The sequence below is a fragment of the Alexandromys fortis genome, unplaced genomic scaffold (genome assembly GCF_014885135.2).
Source record: "Alexandromys fortis isolate MF-2015 unplaced genomic scaffold, M_Fortis_MF-2015_v1.1 scaffold_4, whole genome shotgun sequence".
Taxonomy (NCBI): Eukaryota; Metazoa; Chordata; class Mammalia; order Rodentia; family Cricetidae; genus Alexandromys; species Alexandromys fortis.
Genome location: NW_026067944.1, coordinates 1,220,428 through 1,227,220, shown reverse-complemented (window position 1 = coordinate 1,227,220; position 6,793 = coordinate 1,220,428). Strand labels below are relative to the sequence as shown.

At 42.1% G+C, this 6,793-nt stretch overlaps 1 pseudogene; it reads right to left on the bottom strand.

Annotated features, from left to right (window-relative positions):
- LOC126505818 (DNA-(apurinic or apyrimidinic site) endonuclease-like) overlaps positions 1-5,748 on the bottom strand; it is a 37,909-nt pseudogene extending 32,161 nt beyond the window's left edge.
- Between the last annotated feature and the right edge of the window lie 1,045 nt (positions 5,749-6,793).

Genomic DNA, 6,793 nt, shown 5'->3' with positions numbered 1-6,793 from the left:
AAAAAAAAAAAAAAAAAAAAAAAAAAAAAAAAAAAAAAAAAGCAAAGAAAACTGAAAGATATTTAAGATGAATTACTAATGAAGTGCTACAAAGCCAAATTAGTGTATCATTTAAGAAATTATTAAGCCCAGCAGTGGTGACACACACCTTTAATCCCAGCACTTGGGAGGCAGAGGGAAGTGGATCTCTATGAGCTCCGGGACAGCCTGTTCTACAGAGTGAGTTCCAGGACAGCCAGAGCTGTGCAGAAAAACCTTGTCTAGAAAAAGAAACAAAAAAAAGTTAGAAGGAAATTCATATTTTCAAGCAAATTCCTTTGGCCTTTATTTTACTTTATTTTTTCATGTTCTTCAGCTTCCTCCTCATTTTTCTCAGGGTGTTTCTTTAGAGCATTTGTGCTCTAGGACACCTGGAGTGGAGTCACGGAATCTTGGGGACTTTGTTCCTGGGCTTCTCGCCTTCTTTAAGAGCTTTCTTAGAACATCATCTTCTTTAGAAGGCAGACATCATCTTCTTTAGAAAGACTGAAAAGCTTTCAGATTGTGTGAGCTCTTTGGGGTCAGAAGCACATAGACAGGCTGTCCTGGAGCCCTGTCTGTCAGCCCAGAAAAGCCTTCTCTCACTGCGTCCCAGTGCAGCCGCCAACAAACCGCTTCCTCTCTCCACCCGCCTTGGTCTACAACAAGAACGGCCCTGATTCAATAACAGGCACACTTTGCCGTGGGTCAGGACTTCCACCTTGTCCCATGGGAAAACCCTGCTTGTCGTTCCTGCCACGGACTGAGCCCACACAATCCTTACACTGTTCACCGGGCGTCAGCAGCTCCTTCTGCCACCACGCACTTCTCAGAGAGTCGTGCTCACATCTGTCTCCATGAGTTTCTGACTGCTGGCAGCCGACAGAGACACTCAGCTTCATCAGGACACAGCCACGTCTAGGGCATTTTCTTTAAAGACTTGCATATTGCTTGCAAGATTGATGAAGGAAAAAAGGGGAAATGCTGAATTGAACAAAATATAGATATAGTAGATTAGAAAATAATCATAAGATCATTAGTGGCTCTACCCTAATACATTTTATTGGCAAAATGAAATGGATAACTTTCTAGGAAAGAAATATAAAATCAGTACAAGTAAAAATTTGAATGAGTTGATAAACACTGAAGAGATTTTAAAAGATAATCATAAAAAATCTAACTAAAAAGACTTTAATTTGGTTGGTTTAGTCTACCAAATTTTAAAAGAATATTTTCATAATTAATTCTTATTCAAGTTTTCCCTGATAATAGAAAAGAGAAGGGTCATGCTATAATCCCAACACTGAAGGGATCAAGGCCAGCTTGAGCTGGGTAGGAGAGCTTGAAAAACAAAGTCACCGAGTTCATTTTATGAGACCTGTGTAATCTTGATGCTGAAATCAGATAAGGACATGATAAGAAAAGAAAATTACAGACCACTTTTACTCATGGATGTAGACGTAAAAATTTCAAAACAATAACTGAATCCTGATCAAATAAGATTTATCTCAGAAAGCAAGGCTGGTTCAATATGTGATCATTACACCAATTAATTCAACTCACTATTAGAAAAGAAGGTTACATCATGCCCTCAAATGATGAAGAAATTCTGAGAAAGAAGTGAAGAAAATGTTCTAACTGTGCAAGGCAACACGTCAGAGCCTCTAAAGCCATGGCACCTAGAAGAGAAGCTTTGAGAGGAAGGCAAAGGCGAGAGGATTGTGTGCAGAGCCAGTGTCAGAAACACAAGGGTAGCAGGGGAGAATGGACTCCACAGAGCTCTCCCTGATCTTCGTATACACACTGTGATGCAGCTACCCCACATACACACCATACACACCATGAATATGCAATAATAAAAAGAAGAAAGGTAAGAGTTAAAGATAAAAAACATTGTACTTTTGCAGACCATGTGATCATCTTTGTAGAAAAAGCAGCACAGTCAAATAAACCACTAAAAACGAAAAAAAAAAAAAACTTCTCAGTGAAGTCACAGAGAACAATTTATAAAATTAATATAATTTTTCCATAGGAGGAATGAAGAAATAGGTCCTTGAGCTAAGTCTTAAGGTATGTTTTTATAAGCCCCACCAACCAAGAATAGATTTGACCTTCATTAAAGGGTTGATTGAGAGGGAAGACTTACAGAAGAAGGAGGAAGATGAGGGAGGAGGAAGAAAAAGAGTAAAGGAAGAAGGGAGGAGAGAGGAAGGATAGGAGAGGGGGGAACAGAAGAAGGAGGGAGCAGAGAGTAGAGAACTCCAGTGGCTGCAAACTCAGTCTAAACCGTCATAAGAGCAAGTGTGACTGTCTCTGCCCCAGGCAACCACAGTCATCTAGAAAACACACTTTAAAAGCCAGGCTACTCCTCACAATAGCAACAAAAATATAGAATGTTTAAGAAGTAGTTAAATGAAGAACCTGTTAATTCAAAGAATGTCCAAAGTGAAGTTCAAATTCAATAACTCTTTCCAATGAGTCCGACAAGATCATTCTAAGATTTATTTGCAAACAGGAACAACAAATGGGCTTTATAAAACCCAAGAAGGGAGACTCACCTAAATAACAATAAAATGCCATGGTAGTGTATTCATGAACAGGCAGACTGACCAAGGGAACAGAAAGGGACTTCAGAGCTACACCTCTGCAAAGAATAAGGTGTTGATAAAGAAACAGAACCAAACAGGGAGTTTCTTAAAACGGACTTAAAAAAAAAAAAACTCAATTACATTGAAATTAGCAATTTCTGTTTATCAAAGGATTAATTTAGACTAAGTTTTAAAAAAAGCAGAAGCTAGAGAAGACACAAAGAGATACTTATCTGTATATGTAAACACAATACTAGAAGTGAGGATGGGGTGAACAAGGAGAACAAAACGATACAAGGAAAGTCCACCAGCACTCTTGTGCAGGACATGGCAGGACCAGGCGCGAATCCCTCTGCTGCGGGTCCACATTGTCTCCTCAAAGCACTAATGGCCCAACGCTTCCCACTCATGCGGAAATCATGAAAATTTTATGTACAATGTACCTGCACAAATCCATATGCATATCTAGTGTCTGCAACGACCAGAACCGGGTACAATGTCCCCAGGAACATGAGCCACCATTCCAGAGCTGAGGCCTCTGGTAGAGCTCCTAACCAATGAGCCATCTCTCCAGCTCCCAAGATTTTTTTGTATTGTTGTTTTTTGAAATAGGATCTGATGAACTTCTGATGTTCCTGCCTCTACCTCCCGAATGCTGGTATCAGCACACCTGGCTGGTGTGGCTCCAATCCGAAGCTCTGGGTGCGAGCACTCTCCACCGTGCCACAATCCAAGGCCCTCATCTAACTTTTGGTTTGTAGCTTTCCAAGTACATTTAGACTTATATGGAAAGTTTTGGTTTTGTTTGTTTGTTTTTTACTGTTCTTTTCATATATAAAAAGAGTAGACAAGTTGAGTAAGGCATTCCTAGAACTTTGATACTTAGACTCTAACTCTTGTGGACTACTTTCTAATGTGACACTTCAGTGCACACGGTGGTCTTATCAAAATGTTCTCAGAAATGTGGCATTGGAGGTGGCTGGGTGGTTAAGAACATGTACCGCTCTTCCACAGATTCCCAGCATCCACAGCCAGTGGTTCACAGGCATCTGACTCTGGACTCTGTCGGCACTTACACTCACACGCACATACCACACAGAGACAAACACAAAGACTAAAATCTAAAAATGATAAAATAAATAAATAAATGTTTCCTATTCAATAATTCTGCTGCCCATACTGGTCTTAAACTCCTAAGTTTGTGTGGTGCTCAGCCTGAAGGTTCAAGCTCTGTTGACAGACATGACAGCAAGCATCTCTAACCACTGAACCATCTTGCTGGCTCAATCTTAATGTGGTTTAATGACTGAATTATTACAAATACCTCAGCTTCCTCAGCTTCAAGGACACAGCTCAGAAGCAGTTCTTGTCTTCCTGAGCACTTTCCAGCCAAGTGGGGCCCCAGTTGCCTCAAAAGCACATCCACAGTTAGCTTCCTCCTCTGCTCCACTGTCTTACCAATGCTCTCAGAATCCCTGCCCTGGTAAACTATCTGTACTTCCATCCTAGTGTCCGATTCTGGGGAGAACCACCTGGGTGCAAATTTATTTCCTCCAAGGACCTGATAGCATTTGGCCACCATATCCTTCCCCTGTATGAAGCTCTTCCCTGGGGTCTGACCCTGAATGTTGCTGTCAGTTTTCTTATTGAAAGCTCTCAGGCTGGCCCTCCCCTCCCCGAGTCACCACCTCCACCTTTCATGCTGGCGTAGTGGTTTCTCTTCCCTCCTGGGCTGCACAGAACGAGGAAAAACTGTCTATACGGAGCCTGCCCGCGTGGAGAAGAGGTGTGTTCACACATTGAAGGAAAGCCATTAAGTGTAACTGAATAGTATTGAATGGACAGGTAATTTGATTTCCTAAAGCCTCACCATACTGGTAGAGACTGGGTAGCCCACTGTAATGCGGATTTCTCTACTTAGTTATCAGAAGGCAGAAAATAGCTGTCAAGCCATTGAGCCTTTTCAACTGAAAACTGGGAGAAAATCTTGTAACACTACAAGGCTTCTTGTCCTGTTTTCTGCGACTGTGCCTTGGCCTAACAACAGAACCATGTTACATAGCCAGTGAGACACTTTGCCATGTGGAAGGTGCAGGCCAGCACAGGCCTCCAGATAAGCAAACACATGGCTACTCACAGGATACAAAGGTCCTCGGCTCAGGGCCTTTCGTCATGACCCTGTTAGCTTTGTTGCAGTTCTAATTGTATATATACAAAGACAGTTTCATAAAGGAAACATTTTTTCTAACAGAAGAGGTAATATATCAAACATACTTAGTTACAAGACTCTTATTAAATTAAAGATGAGGTGTTTTTGTTCTAATCATTCAATTACACAAAAGGACACAAAATTAAAAGCACACAATGGTATTGCTGCGCCTATGCCAAGGGCAGGGTTGGCGCTGATATTAAACAAGTGATTGTGATCACTCATGATGTTGAAGATAGGGCTGTGCAGCTCGTGAGGCCAAAGGCCTAAAGCGCTATCGTCAGAGCTGCAGGCCGACCTAACCTATGCTGGACCATAACCAGACTGCTCACACTGATGGCTTGTCTGCATGCACCATAGTTAACAAAATGTGTTTATTCCAAAATTTTCTGTTTCAAACAAAATGAAAACAGACACCTTTGCATTTTATCCCATCAGGGAATAGAGTTTCAGTGAACACGTGGAGCTTTGGTGACATCTTTATCAACCCTCATAAACCTTGATTGAATACACAGTGATAAGACCTGTTTAAACTGTCCTCTTCCGGACAGCAGCCTTGGAGGCAGCAGCAGCCCTAGCAACAGCAGCAGGAAAAGAGGCCTCTTCAAACTGTGAAGTGCAGGCCTGTTAAACTCCCTGCAAGTGCTGTACTGGGGGGTGAGGATGGAGACCTAATTCCTAGGGGCCTCTGGGAACACTCCAGGGCCTGTGGGAGTACCTGGAGTGAGGAAATGGCTGGAGGAACTCAGAGACCTTTAGCTTTGAGAGGGGCCTTGTAAAAGATGTGGGCATGGTGGACTCTGGTTTTCTTTCTACCAGCATCATAATGAGAGATACAGGCATCTTGGACGAGGGAGGTATGGGTTTCTCCATTAGGCTCGAGTCTGGTCCATCTGTAGGCTTTGCGTTTTGCTCTAGTGACTGCTTCATCATGGTTCGCTACTTCAGATTCGTGTGCTAGCCTGCCTGGCTGACCTAGAGCACACAAAGCTGTTCCTCACAGGCTGTAGGAGCCATGGCTGCTGACAGAGAAGTCTGTGTTTAGGCAGGTCTCAGAAGTCACACCCAGTGAAGATCAAGGCTCCTGGTTCAAGTCCTGGCTACTGTCCCCTTCAATTAAAAAAAAAAAGATAAATGGATTTGATGGGCCGTCCAAGTCTTAAAAATGGCTTGGGGTTTGTTTTGTTCATTCAAAGAAGTTGTTTGTTTTGAGAGTTGTCTTAGGGTTTCGATCACTGCGAAGAGACACAATAACCATAGCAACTCTTAAAAAAGAAAAGCGTTTAATTGGGACTTGCTTATAGTTTCAGAGGTTTAGTCCATTATCATCATGGTGGGACGTGCTGGTGTGCAGGCAGATATGGTGCTAGACAAGGAACTGCTATATATTGTTATGCAAACGGGAAGTAGGCTGAACACTCTGAGTAGCATGAGGAAAGGAGACCTCAGAGCCAAGACCCACAGTGACACACTTCCTCCAACAAGCTCACACCCACTCCAACAAGGCCATATCTCCTAATAGCGCCACTCCCTTTGGGGGCCATTTTCTTCCAACCTCCACAGGAGTGATTTAACTTTTATTTCTGTTTATTCATTATTTGTGTGTGTGTGTGTGATAATGTGTATGAAGAAAACGTGAGTACAGATATTTCTATTTATTCATTATTTGTGTGTGTGTGTATGATGATAATGTGTATGAAGAACATGTGAGCATGGATGCAAATGTACACCACAGAGTCAGGGTCCAACCTTGATGAGGTTTACACATTCCAGGGTAGGATGTGTGGATTAGAAACACCAAGTAAATGCTAAGTAGACTGAACAGAGATATGAAAGAAAAAGACAGAGACACAGAATAGAATTGGGAGGGCAATCCCGTGGAATACTGAATTCGGCAGCATTTATTTTTCATGTGCTTATATACCCCAATCTATAAAAAGGGGATGAAGGCAAAAGACTGCTTTAATATGACACAAAG